Source organism: Chelonoidis abingdonii, chromosome 17, assembly GCF_003597395.2.
Source record: "Chelonoidis abingdonii isolate Lonesome George chromosome 17, CheloAbing_2.0, whole genome shotgun sequence".
In the NCBI taxonomy this organism is placed as follows: domain Eukaryota; kingdom Metazoa; phylum Chordata; order Testudines; family Testudinidae; genus Chelonoidis; species Chelonoidis abingdonii.
The window spans coordinates 32178927-32194215 of NC_133785.1; the positions used below are offsets into that span (position 1 = coordinate 32178927).

General features: G+C 40.8%; 1 protein-coding gene across 12 annotated transcripts in view; it reads right to left on the minus strand.

Annotated features, from left to right (window-relative positions):
• Positions 1–15289, minus strand: part of MITF (melanocyte inducing transcription factor) — a 165459-nt gene that overhangs the window by 99052 nt on the left and 51118 nt on the right. Inside the window, exon 1 of one of the 12 annotated variants that reach the window (XM_075073162.1) lies at positions 2094–2116. The exons of the other annotated variants lie outside the window; for them this stretch is intronic. The gene's annotated coding sequence lies outside the window, so the exon portion shown is untranslated. Of the gene's footprint in view, positions 1–2093; positions 2117–15289 lie in introns of those variants that run through there. 12 annotated transcript variants of the gene reach the window in all.

Genomic DNA, 15289 nt, shown 5'->3' on the forward strand with positions numbered 1-15289 from the left:
CATTGAGACTAATGAATCAAAAATGTAAATGCAAGACAGAAAATAAGGGCTCGATCCTGCAAACATGGAGGCACACGAATATTTTTATGCATGTACTAATAAAGAAACAAACAATATACTCAAAGTATCACCTGAATTCTTCAAATTGTAACAGCCACGATCCCTATGTCAGATACAGTATTAATCAAATTTTCTCAGTCCAACCCATTAGAAAGTTGAATTTTAACTATTTACCACCACAACTAGAAGAATTCATCTAGAAAAACAGATTAACACTGTTGTGCTGAAAGTTAAGAGTGATGCCCAGGAATACTGAATTGACGGTATATTACTTGGGAATCCTTCTCCCTCCTCATTTGACATCCTGCCACACAAGCTATCCGAGTTAGCATTAAAGAAATTAAATGTTTGACATAGAGAAAAACAAGCAAATTAAAATTCTCTAATGTAGACTCCTGTTTCCAGAGGGTGGAGATTTGTTTGTTCATTCTGGTGCCAGGTCATTTTGAACTTTTTATGCAGACCTGGACTTACAAAATCTTTGTGTGCAATAAAGCCAATGCTGTGAATACAGAAAAAAAATGGTTATTTTAGTTGTTAAATACAAATGTACGCAGACAAATCACAAAGTGGTATGTTTGTACCACTCAGTCATTCTCCTCCCTTGCAGCTTAGCAAGCAGGGAGACAGCAAGACTCTGAAATGCTAAGAGCTTGCTATTAAAGAGAAAGTGTTTGGTTTACTTGAGTTTTAGATATATATTTATTTAAAACAAAGCAAATTTAAGATTTAGAAATGTAAGGAAGTGGCAATAAAGTAAAATGTAACTAGTCAGCGTTTTAACCAGCACCATTAAAAAGTCAAGAGAAGTTTTGTTACTGATTTCAATAGGAGCAGGAAGGGGCCTTAGTACAATAATTATGGACCAAATCCTGACCTCCTAATTTGTGTGCATGGTCCCACTGATTTACATGTTGATTTGTCTTCTTGTGTCTCATCCTTTATCAGAAAAAAAAAATGCACTTTTGGCATCAACGCAGACTTTAAGCTTAGTAACTGCAACCTGTTAGGCTGTTACAGTTGTTCTTAGAGTTCTTCTATTAGAGTTTTTCTGTTCCATTTGTTTTTTCTAATTTAAGACTTCTCTGCTCATTTCCCTACCACACTGTAAAAATTTAAACAGACATTTTGAATATAAACTATATTTACACTAGCAATAAGCAATATGTAAGGAGTAGTTCACCCAATTGATGTTGCCCATGAAAAGCAAGTAAATTTCTCACTAAGAGAAGCATAATAACCCTATGGATTAGTCTAATTTGCAAGGTAAATCTTAATCTTACAACTGGGAAAAGAAAAAATGTTGTTCCTTGATTGTATTGGGTTTGCACAAGGTATACTGGAAACTCCATGGAAAGTTTAAGACTAACTTTCAGTATGTTGAGCAGCAATGAACCTACCGTAATAACTCAAGATTCAAGCCCAGATACTCCCATTGACTTCAGCGTATCTCTTTTTCTTAACGTGGACCAGTGCCTTTCACGCACACAAAAACGTTGAAAAGCACAGCATGCAAATTTTCAGTTAATACAATTGAAAGTCTACCCTGAAATGAACCCATGACAGCATCACTCCAAATACGCACAGTTACATAGTGAAGGCAGTAATAATGGACATCTAGTCAAACATGGAAGTGAAACAGCTGATCATTAAAGATCATATAAAGGTCTTGTGCAAACTTGTTGGGCTTTTCCATTTTAGAAAAGGAGTGAGGGAGGAAAGATTTACAATTTAATAAAACTCCTTAAGAGACAGCCAGCAATTCAGTAAGTACCTCCAAAAGTTTTATTACCCTTATCTTTCCATTCAGAGACTACTTTTGAGTAAGTTCATATACCAACTTCCTTAGCTGAACTCCATACACAGTACAAGCCAGTCTCTGGTTCTTAATGTACTTCATGCAAACCAACTGCAAGGAGTTAGGAACATGTGAACACCATCCCATGCTGGAATGGCTTCCCCCAAATCAGAAGCTGCTTGATACAAAAGCACCACATTTTAAACGAACAAAAACAAAAAAACCCAAAACTTACCCTTTGAATTCATTTTTTACTTTTTGATCCAGCGAGGCAAGAGATCCCAGTTAACTGTGTTTCTGATGGCCACAAAACCAGAATTACACAGAAAGGTCTTACTAAGCACTAGCTTTCGGAAACTGATAGCACTTTTTCCCTCCTACTATCCACCTCCTAGCCTCTGCTATTACATTTGTGCCTGCCTTTTGTTCAAAAACTTCTGCAAATGAAAATAGATGAGTAACGATTGCTGCTTTATGAAAGTCCCACACTCATCATCACTAATAATAGCTCTGTTCCTTTTGCTACTCAGAATGTTTAGAGGTTGAAATGCTGCATGAAACACATTTGCTTGCACAGAGCCAGTAATGTTTTCCTGTACCATACTAGGCCCTGACCACAGTTATGTGTATGCTTAACTTCACATATATTCATTGGATCACTGACTAGGAGTTGCTCCTCACATAAAGGGATGACATGAGAAAAAAAAACACAAGACTGTGCCTAACCTCTGTTTCATCCATTAGTGATCCCTGAACTTTGTGGGGGGAAGTCTGAATCCAAACCCAGATCTCAGCTTTCCAGCTCAGGCACATTTGATATTTGGAATCCCAAAAAGATTATATAGCGCCTACCGCAGTGGGATCCTGGACCATGTCTGGGACTCGTAGGTGCTAGGATAATACAAATAAATGGTAATTATGAATTTTAAAAGGAAAGTAGAGGCATTACTATAAGTGACTCAGCCAGTCTGCTCATGCTTTACTCTCCAGCTAACCAACGTATGCAGTGTTTTTGTAACTGTGTTGGTCCCAAGACATCAGACGAGGTGGGTGAGTTAATACCACCTTACCAGACATTAATTAATGCTGGTGAAGACCAGTAGAAGTAGGTGGCATTACAGGCAGGCTCCTGAGATCTAAAGAGTTGCACCAGGGCTGCCCAATAAATACAGTGCATGCTTGTTACTTATGGGGGCATTTCAGGCAGAGCACTACAGTAACAAAGCTTTAAGGCACTTAAAGGTTGTAAGAGAGGACAACTTTTCACCAGTCTGGATTGCACCCCAGAACATATCAGTTGGTCCAATGAAAGATATTACTTCATCCACCTTGTCCAACTATACAATAACGGAGACTGAAGTGACTAAACCCACCCTCCAACCATTACACTGTGTGAGCAAGCAAGCTGTCAGGGGGTGGGGGAGGGTACGCGAGGGTGGAGGGGGAGAAGAGAAGCTGTGAAATGATACTGGGGAAAACCATGTCAAAAGTCTTTCTTGCACAAACATGGGGATAATCTGTATGGGTTCAACGAAAGGTTTGTTACAATTGATGAATCATACCCAAGTCAGTTACAGGAACGCGCGGCCACAATAAAGGGAGGTGCCTTAAAAAGTGATCCTTTTTCCTGACAGGTCTGCATCCTGACTGACCTAGCTGATTCATCCAGGTTTTGGAGATCTTCCCAGTTTAGTAAGTTCAAGTGGTCTTTCTAGCATGTTACTGTAAACCCTTTATAGAATTGGGAGCGCCTCACATGGCACACTTGGAACTGTTGTGTTCTGCTATTCAGTTCTTTAATAATGGAGTTAAAAATGGACAACAATTCCTTCTTACTAGGATGCAATTAATGACATGGACGTCCATATTAAAGATATTTTTATACATATTGCACTATATTTTCAAAGACAGAACATGGTGCATGGCTACCTACTCAGATAAAACTTTGGGTATACTTAGATGCCTCCAGGTCTGTACAAAACTCATTTCTCTTGAATTGGAATGGATGCATAGCTATTCCCTGAGCAGCCAAGTCACACTAACCAGTCATCAAACTTTATTCATAAAGCTCCTACTTTTAGCACAGCCCTGTATTTAAATAAACTGCAATAAGGTTTTAGGGCCCAGTCCTAAGCTGCCTGAAGTCAGCCGAAAGACTTCCACTGACACCAATGGGCTTTGCCTCAGGACCCTTGGCAAGATGAACTAAGAGCAACTACTCATTTTGGGTACTCAAAGTGACACTTTACAAAGGGACGGATTTTGAGAGGACACATGGCCTGACTTTTCAGAAAGTAGTGAGCCACTTTAAAGTGTCTCAAACTGGGCACCTGAAAATGGAGGCACCCAAACTCATGTGACATTATTGATCATCCTGGCCTTTATCTTTCATAACAGGTTAATTAAGTTTTCACTAGTTGTCGTAGATGCTAGCAAGCACCCTCTCCTGGCTTCCCTCTAGGACTGCTGTAAATAGAATCCAAGCCTGTTTTCTGGATCTCCTGGGTTCCTCTCTTAGCCTCTCTGGCACATTCCTTGGGCACTGACTCCCAGAAATGGGGCTTCTCAACGCTAACATCCAAGATACCCCAACTTACTTACACCTACCCCCTTCCAGAACTTCACCTGAAAGGTGCGAAGCTTCTAGTTTACAATTTAACTGACAAGGGAAAGCAGTAGTTGTAAAGCAGTTAAATACAGAGCAACGATTTGCACTAACACTTTTATGCTCTTTTACACTTAATCATGTAAAGCAAGCACAGGAGAGTACAAATCATACAGAAGAATAAACACTAAAACCGCATGTCCCTGCCTCAATCTTACCACTCCAGAGCATTCTCTGGGCTGAGGTTGCCATCCTTTGGTTCCCATTTGAGCTCAGAAAAGCGGGCAGGTCTCCCTTCCCCATGCGGCTGCTACCTGCTATGTGGCCTCTCCCTCCTGGAGTCACCTTCCTCAGCTTCTGTGACTTTGCTCTCCCTCACCCCATGCTTCCTCTTCATGTCTGGTCCCCTCAGCTCCTGTATGGCTTTTCATTTAAATCTCTCCTGGTCACCTGGCCTCTTTTGTTCTCCTCCTGGTAACTTTCCACTGCTCTTACCTATACCCTCCCTTCAGAGGAAACAGCTAAAAAAATCATCTAAGGATGCAGCTGTTTTAACATAACCTTTCATGACGTTTAAGTACCATTATTAATAATATTAAGCATATCCCGTTGTCCCTGCTCTGGTATGATCTGCTACAGGGCCTGTTAGCAATGGGATATCCACATACCTGTAGGCACAGAGGATACAGCAGTTTTTTTCCACAATACATCACAATATCAATCAGAATGCATAAGCTGTGCAGGTACAGCTCCAGTTCATCACACTAGTGTATTGATATTTCCATTTTCTACTCCATGACATTTTGCTCAAATACATGTCATGATAGAAGGTAACTTCTGCTGAGGCATAAAAACCAGGGCTTTGGAGCTCCAGCTCTAGGCAAAAACCTGCAGCTCCACTGCTCCAGAGCGGCTCCATGCTCCAGCTCTGGGCTCCACTCCAAAGCCCTGATAAAAAGATTCTTTGTTCATTTGTAAATATACTTTTTATTGTTTAACAGTACAATGCAATAATATAGGAACACTGTTGCACAATAGGAAACTGAATTATTGGGCCAAATTCATTCCTATGTAACTCCACCGGAACCGAATGAGTTCCGTAAGGGATGATTTAGCTCACTGTTTATTAGCATACATAGCACCAAAAATGAGACCCATTATGCTTTGCAATGTACAAAAAACCAAACATGCAGGCCAAAAAATTACTGCACAAAGAGCTTAAACCCAGTGAGAAAGCTTTGGACTGATTTTTAAAACCTGATAAGAGTATTAAAAGGGAAATCTGTTCCAAAATGGACCCAGATTATCTCATACTTGTAACTGGAGTGCAGAAGTGGCAAAATATCACACCTAGATCCTGAGCTGAGATTCTTAAAGCATATATTGGGTATACAATCAAAGTGTAGTTACTGTAAAAACTCATTTTACCAACATTTTGATCTTGATTCCAGTTTCAGAGGGAATCTGTGCAAGTGTAAAAAGCAGCACAGAATGGGAGTAGTTATAGAAAATCAAAGGAGTGCTGTAGTTGTCAACAGACTGCTGAAAATGGAAAATGCAGGAACACCAGCAGTGTAGTAATTTGGCTAGCACATAACTCTCTCTGCTGTGAAAAATCTGATTTAGGTGTTATGTTTAATAATACTGACCAAAATAAGATCAACAAAAACAGAGCTATGACAGTGCAAGAATCTAAATGTGAATCACTAACAAGAGAGACACTTACATTATTCACTCTGGAAACAGAACTAGTCTGGGAAAGATTTACATCTGAAAAAGAAAAAAGGGAACAGCCAACAATATGAACAACAACAGAATCATCACAACTCAACATAAAATGTAAAAAAGGAAAGAGGAACATACTGCCATCGACCAGTCAGACTTAATCTAAAAACTTGTTAAATGAACACAATAATAGACAGAAAGCACCACAAAGAATAATGACAGTATTTGGAATAAAATTACACACATTCCTCTTCCTAAGGATATTGTTCTCAGAGATTCAACCAGTCAGTTTGCTCACTATGTACTGAACTCATTCCACAAAGGCTAGACACCTGTCTGATTGTAACGGCTGTTGATCGCTAGGCTAAATGTGAACATCTTGATCCATAGGTGATGGTTTCCGCATTCCATCATTCTCTTAAGGTATCTAGTGCCTTTCAGTATTTCCTCAATGTTCTGTGCAATGCTTTAGAAAAACAAGACATTCAGAGTCTTCTTTTGTCTATATGCTTCCTCATTGAAAATTTGGGGGGTGGGGGGGTGGAGAAAGGAAGAAAGCTGCAGCCGTCCATACAAAGTTTGTGAAAGTTAGAGCTGGTCAGGAACTGGAAGGAAATTCCAACATTTCCCGTTTTTGTTTGTTGCCAATCAAAACGAAAAGCTGAAATGTAGAAATTTCCTGCAAAGTGAAAATTCCAAAAAGTTTTCATTCAGGACTAACAATGTTTTGTTTCAAATTGATTTGAAATGGGCTTTTATATTAAATATATTACAAATAGTTTTATATAAAATCTAACCAAAATATTTTGCCTTTTCAGTCAAAAGCAGTCAAAATCAACATGCTCCCATGAAACATGGGTATTTACTAACCTGCATGGAGATCATTCTGTTGAACATTTTTTTGACCAGCTCTATTGAAAAACATTTTACAAAGTGGAAATGTGAAGCAGAGAGGGAACCTTTACAAGGCTGACTATAGAGACTGTTGGAGGCAGAAAGGGAAAAAAATTTAAAAAACGACAATAGATGAAGTTAAAAAGTGAATTAAAAAGAGAAACCTGAAACATATTCAAGAGTCAAAAGGCTGGTAAATATGCTCAGAGACTAGTTACAATCAAGGATCGGTCTCCAGATTCAGCTGTAGGCGGGTGACAGAGCAAGATTTTTAAAGAAATGTAGTGACTCAGAGGTAATTTCATAGATGGAGCAGCATAAGTACAAGAGTAGCCCATATGGAGTAAATGGACAGGAGACAAGCTGGAAGGAAGTGTGTATAAGGGTCAGTACGTGGCAGAAGGTCAGAGAGGAGTTTAGGAGCAGCAACTCCATGGAGCTTTTTCAAAATCAGCGTGAATCTTAGCCCCAGTGAAATCAATGGGAGTTTTATATCTGACCTCATTGGAACCAAAATTTCATCCAATGGAGGGTAATACTGAACACGCAGGTTTTAGTGCAATAGCTATCTGCTTATCCACAAACACACTCCTCCATTAAACAGTCAGCCACAAACAGATATCTAGATGAAATAACCAAGAATCATGCATTGGTGGATAATATTTACATACTGGAAAAACTTTTTGCAGTTTGGGAAAAAAAAAAGATTATGCCAACAACTGTTACAGCTACACAGTTTGGAGCATTTAATTTTGAAAGTAATTAACTTCAACTAATGCAGAAAATGTTACAGGAAATGGCCCAACAAAGAGATATTACAAAATGAGTTAGTTGTAAAGTTTGTAGTCTTCTTTGCACAGTCTCGGACTGTGATCTGCAATCTGTAGTACACTGATTCCACCAATTTGATTTTAAGGTTGAGAAAAAAATCTCATTAGCTCTTCTTCAGACTTTATGATTCAAGCCTGACAAAAAACACACTGCAGTGTTTCCAAGATCTAAAGAAAATTTCAGCAGTCACCACTATTTATAGCTAGTTTATTCTGATGCATCCAAAATCCAAATACAGCATATAGCTAGGATATCTACTGTATTAAACAAACAAATACGTAAGTGTGGTTTATTAGGCCTTTAAGTGGTACCTGTGGGGTTGAAAAAGTAATCTTCAATTTTCATAGCTTGTGGAAATCTGTTTCCTCTTCAGAGGATAAACTGCTCCTATTTTTGACTCAGCTTCAATTGAAAAAAAAAAAAAAAAAAAAAAAAACCACAAAATGTTTTCAACCAAAAGTATTACTGGAAAAAACTGGTCCTGGAAAATATTCAGTGACAAAACTCCAGAAGCAAGAATGTGGAAAACTGCATAGCATGTAAGTTGTTAAAAAGGACACAATCTACACAACCCTACTGCACATGTACATAGCCAAGTATGGGCTCGGTTGCACATGCTCTCTATCTTCCAGGCTATACAGCAGTGGCCCCATTTTTCACCTCATCCAGAGTTACCAGAGGATACATTAGAGCTTGGAAGTAAAGCAAACACACTGCAGTGATTGATTACTAATGACTCTCAAGCATAACCATATTACCTAAACTCAGCTCCTGGAAACAAGCCAAATTAAGTTTTCTTCTGTGCCAAGATTTATCAAATTTGCTGAGATTGCAACCAAGTTTTCCCTAGTTATAAGAATACCACCAGAGGAAACTAGAAAAGTGCTCTGATAAAATCAGAAGCTAATGGTCCTCTGCTCTGGATCTTGATTCTCCACTTTGCCTGTTGGATCCCAAAAGACTGTTGATCGTCAGGCCATACTGCAAGGACTACACAGTCCTCTCATGTTTCAGAGTGGTAGCCATGTTAGTCTGTATCAGCAAAAAACAACAAGGAGTCCTTGTGGAACCTTAGAGCAGGGGTGTGCAAACTATGGCCCGCGGGCCAGATCCGGCCCCTCAGGGCTTGAGGTAAGCGGTGCCAGGTCAGAGCCTGAACCTCTTCTGCACCCGCCCCACCAACTCCCTGCCCACACCTCACACCCCTCCTGTACCCCAACTCCCTGCCCTGAGCCCCCTCATACACCCTGCACCCCAACCCCTTGCCCTGATCCTCCTGCTGCACTCTGCACCCTTATGCACCCCAACCTCCTCCCCTGAGCCCCCTGCCGTACCCACACCGCTCCCACACCCCAACCCCCCGCCCTGAGCCTCCTCCCGCAGTCCGCACCCCTGCCCTCATACCCTTCCTCCACTCCAACCCCCTTCCCTGAGCCCCCTCATACACCCTGCACCCTCCTCTGCCCCAATCCCTTGCCCTGAGCCCCTTCCTGCACACTGCACCCCCACACACACACACCGCACTCGCTCATGCACCCCAACCCCCACCCCGCATACAATTTCCCCACTCAGATGTGGCCCTCGGCCCAAAAAGTTTGCCCACCCCTGCCTTACAAACTAACAAATTTATTTGGGCATAAGCTTTCGTGGGCTACAGCCCACTTCACTGGATGTTTTTGCAAAGATGAGAATGGGGTAAGAGGGGAAATCTTTGGGTACAATGAGTCAGGCTATTGGAGAAAGTTTGGTTTTGGCTGTCTGCTCAGTCTAATTTATATGATTTTGTATTGAGTTGAATTATTTATACATTTACCTAAAGCACAGGAGAGGAAAATTTCATAAATCCAAATATAAAAGGCTTCAGCTACTCATAAAAGAGATGAGCAATGAGAGTATGTGTACTTAGAGCCACACAGATACCATATATTACATGCACATGACAGTCAGTCACTCACATGGCCCAACCTTCAGGCATCATGTTAAATATTCTTATTTACTCTCTGTAATTAAGCTTGTCTGTAGACGTATTAATCATTTTTAGACTCATGGGTCTGGCCTTCTTTACCACCACTCAAAACCTATTAGGGAACTCAGTCGACTATGTTAAAGCCTTTTATCAAATCTCTATGCAGCTAAAAAACAAACGAACAAACAATCAAAACCTGTATTTTGTCAAGGCAGCCAGAATAAAATGGTTGGCCTATAGACACATTTTGTCCAAGTCCCAAGCATACCTAGTGCAGAACGCTGCTCAAGAGAGAAACTTTCATTATAAACATTTTATTTACAAATTATCAAACCCAACCTAGCTCTAGCAGTCTGGTAAGTAATTGAAAAGTTCTTTTAAGCAAAAGAGAGTTTCCAAAGTACTTGGACAGAAATCCAGCCTTTCCTTCTCAAATACACTAGTTATGTAGCATACTAATTAAAAGAGGGAATTGTGTCCACCTGTTATGTTGGAAGAGTGCTCAACCACAAAATTATTTACCAGTTTCAAGGAAATGAAGGAGGTGGAAAAAGCAGAGTGGGACACCTCTTTTGCAAGAAGATTCTGCCAGTGACAAGTAATTCCAATTTAAGAACACCCTGCATTGCATAGCATATTTGTGGTTATTTATCATTAAACAAAACACTAAAATAAATTGGTTCCGAACTTCTTTGTGCAAGTCTGCATCACTAACAAAGAGGAGGTAATTTCTCTTTCATACAACAAACAAAAACCCCCACAGCACAGTCTACAACCACAGGTAACTGAAGACCTGCCTCACAGAAACTAAGGTGTACATCTGGAGTTCTGTACACCTTCTGTCAGGTGTGTCAGCATTCCCTTCAAGACCTCTTTCCACTCAGCTTCCCAAGAACTCAGTTCAACTCCAGACTGTCCCTCAGGGATCTTTATTTGGCATACAGCAACACTATGCTGAGTTCATCAGACTCAAACATATGGGGTGGATGCAGTGTACATCATAGATCCAAAGTTACACAGAAACTCCCTTCCTTTATATAAATCTACATATCATGTTACGTTCACTATATATTGGATTACACGTTTGGGGATTGGCTTAGTTATTTTGCAGGAACCAGTCCCTGTACAGCATGCTCTGTCCATGCACTCTCCATGTCTGACTTTACGCTTTACCTCATGTTTACACTTCTGACTTCTCTTGTCCACTGTTATTTTGTTCTTAGTAAATGATATTCTGGGTGTTTCCCCCTCTTATCTTTGCTAGCTCAGACATTCTGTCTTTAACTTACTGACCCATTTACTTCTCTTAGCACAGACATTCCGTTTTCAGCCCGCAGATCTAGTTACCTCCCTAATCCCGTTTTATAAGAAATTAGGCCTCTCCCATGTTGAATTAATCAGGTAGGCCACATTTGACAAGGTGCATCTTTTGTTTCTTCAAGAGTACATTCGAGGATCCCGAAAACCTACAGAAACCTAGCAAACGTAAAGCAGACCTTCCACCAGAGATGGGGTGGCCTGCAATCTAGGAAAGTAAACCCACAACCAGAGTGGCCATCATCAGAAAAATCCCCCCACTCACAAACTCCGCACGTTCCTGAGGTTCTTGCTGGAAGTTTTTTCCTTAGCACAGGAGCTCTCAAGACCATTCATCCCTCAAACATCGTTTGTTGCAGGATTTCTTTTTTCTGAAGAGTCTCAGCAAACTACACCTGACTTCACCCATCTTGCTTCTGCAGTACAATAATTGTAATCCATTAAAATATGCCCACTTCCTAAAACAGCACCCAAGGCTCAACATTTCAGTTAGGACTGTTAATTTCCTCACCTCTACCCCACCAACTAGTATTGAGATTTGGAACGTACACATGAGGTGACAGAGCTTCCTGATGAAGAGGTATCACACAGCAATATCAGGTAAGGAGATGGTCCCGTTCCTTTATGAATTACCTATATGCAAGTGCACTGAAGTCAACTGTAGAACAAAGGAAAGCTGGTGACGTGTATTCTTACTTACGTCGTCCCAAGAACATCATCAATGACTTTCCCTTTCTCATCTGCCTTGCAGCTAGTTATTACAAGGTTTCCCTGGAAATAGCATCCCATCAGCACCGGCAGGGTATTCAAGATAGTCTTATATTGCTGCTGTCCATTCTGTACCTATTCTAGGGTCAAAGGGGAGCGGGGGTTATGGTCTTCTCAATTATCAGTCTGCCACCTTTCATGACTATCCACAGTTGCTTGCTATCCTGTCTGCAGAAAAGAATAAGGAAACAAAAATGTGATACTGGATGAGTATTTTCAGTAATCTAAGAATATGCTCCAAGTGCTGCAGAGGCTTTTCCAGAACTCCTCTAGACACATGACCAGATATGCCAGATGTTTCTTCATACTTAGTGTGGCAAAATTGCCGGTATTGTTCTCTGGGTCTCGCGCTCTCTCTTCTCTGGGGTAGGTTCAGGGCGATATTGCTTGCCTCTGAACCAGTTCTTAATCACTCCCCTAGTGTCCTTGGAGGAGGGGAGTGGAGAGGGAGGGACCTGGGCCCGCCCTCTACTCCAGGTCCCAACCCAGGGGCCCTGGGGTTGTGGTGAACCACTTGACTAGCGGTTTCTTCCCCTGGGTTACTTCCCTCTCATACCCGTCAGCTTGTGAAGGGCTTCTCGCCTCTCTTCTATACAAGCCTGGTGCCCCTTACCTAGGGTTTCTGTTGGGCTTCCCAATCCACCGCAGCACTCCTCCAAACCTTCTATTTCTCTCTGGACAAACTCTTCTCTTCTGCAATCTGCACTCTGCTCCAATCCAACCTTTCTCCTTCAACTACTACCCCCTGTCTGACTGAAGCAGGGGTTTATATCCCATGACTGGAGTCAGGTGCTCTAACTGGAGTCAGGTGCTCTAGTTAATCTAAAGCAAACCTTCCTCCCTTGGCAGGGAATAAGGCCCCCTGCTAACACTCTTATGCTGCCCTCTGGCCATGCGGTATCACAATAGTTAGGAGTAAACATGAAAGAGATAGCTAGCAACAGCCATTTCTGCAAAACAAATCTCAGAAGCAATTCAGGAGACGGACTTGTATAAAGTTATTTTTCTTAGTTAAGAAACATGGGACTACAGAGAATGTGATCAATTCCTCGTATTTCCTCACAAGTACATTCTCAAACATTTCTTCTAGAAACTGATCACAAACTAGAAATAGAGATGCAAATTTGCACATATGGCTCCATGTTTCAGTATATCTAGAGATATAATATTTAGTAAATATTCAAATGCAGAAGTTAGAATTAAATTAAATACCATGCATGCCTACTATGTCATTTTCAGCCTCTCATAACTTGTGAAAATATTTGTTTCACAACAAAGGTACTTGCAGCAAAATACAGATCCAAACTTGGGCCTATTCTCAAGAAGGCAGAAAAAGAATGCCCAGTTTTAGAAAGGAAGATCATGCTGACCAATAAATCTGAACTGTTTATTTCAGTAAAATAAAAATGAGTTGAAGCATCCTAGTAGGCGTAGGTCCAGGAACAAGTCTCCCATCCAAGATAGAACCTATGTATACAAAATTCTTTTTAGAAGTTTGTATGTAATAAAATGTTTTCCTTATACACACAAAAATCTGTTAAAAGCACATTATTTAGTTTGCAAAGTCAAGAACTCCAGTTAGAATATGCCAGATACACAGGTGCCTATATAACCTTAAGTCTGACCCCTTCTGCATCCACACGGTGTAATGAATGAGGCAGGAATGCCGGGGGGGTGGGGGGGGGAGAATGTCATCATGTAATTAAAGCCTGTATTATAATGTACAAGGGGTCAGAATTAAGGTTTCATGGGTAACCTTAAATTGGGAATTTCCTAATTTTTTTCCCAAGTATTTAACTTTCCAGCCTAAATGTTCTTTCTACGTAGTTTATGTCCATACACAGAAAACCTGTATAAGTGACGGTTGCACATCATGAAACTTGGATTTTTACATTTTCCTTTTCTGGGGGTTCCAGTCCCAGCAGCCTAGATGTACCTGCTCCTCCCCTCACTCACCAATCTCTGACATAGCTGCTCCAGTAACAATCAGATTGTACTAGGAATAGGGTTGCCAATTTTGGCTGGGTGTATTCCTAGAGGTTTCATCACATGACACAATATATAATTGAATATGAATCTTGAATTCCTGGAGACGCCAGGACAATCCTGGAGGGTTGGCAACCCTATTAGGACTGCACCACGTGAGCATGCTCACTAGAAGCCAAGCAGCAACTCTGGCCAGCAGCATGTGACCCTACGTGCCCCCCACTCTCCACGTTGCCTCTGGACAGTTAATGTTTTGGCAAGTTGCCAATACTTTCCTGAAGAATGCAAGCAGGAGAAGGGAAATGGTTATTTTCAACAGTTTATAACTCAGCAAAACCTGATTGGAATTTCCTGGGACAAATTAAAGGCATCTCTAGCCCCAGGGCTTTGACCCTGCTGCATTTCAAAGGCCTGCTGCAGACAATGGAGGCACTAGGACTCCTCAAAAAAATCTTTTACACTGGAAACTGTTAGGTGACCTAACTACAGGTGTCACTACCTGCTCCCCCTGCAATTCTGATATTGCTATTTATGGTGCTAATTGAGTGTACTTGTGCTAACAGATCATGTGTGTATTTGGTTTTCCACATGTGAATGTAAGCACTGGAGTGTCTTCCTGTTCTGTGGAAGCTTTAGGGGTGGAGAAGAAAAGATGCAAAGATCTACAGCAAAGAGAAATGACTGGACTATGAATAAGACTAGTCTTAACCAGTGAAGCAGGATAAAGCTGAGGTCTTGAACTTCCTCAGTAACATTAAAGTGATCTATTGATACCCTTAGCAAGGCTATGCTTTAATCATTTGGCTTACATGATCTGAGGCACAAGAGTCAGAACTGCAAGCACGTCTAATGTCATGTCATGTTTATTTTTGTTGATGACTCTAACTTGGATATTCTTGCCTTGTGTATCCTTTAGCATTTTGAAACAAACAAACCATTTCACTCTCCAGCATGCTCCTTTAATGTGTGTATTAAATTACATATGTAGGTTCAAGAGGAGGCTTGACTAGTATGTGCCAGCAGAAGAATGAACAAACAATCTGAGGACAACACAAGGTGAGCATGTCTCAATATGTTTTCATCTGACAAGCGTCATTGAACTGTTTTATTCCATTAAGAAAACAAGCAATATTTTAACAGTAGTTCAGTGGGTCTTATCTGGAAACTAAAAAAAGAAAAAAAAATGAACTCCCAACCACACACACCTAATCCCAAAGGTGACTCACTCTTTAGTTATGCAATTACCCAGCCAGTAGTCACAGCCACTTGAGCGTACAGTCCATGTGGCAATGTCACTCAAAAGATCAACTACTGCAATATATCCATCTTGACAGTAAGT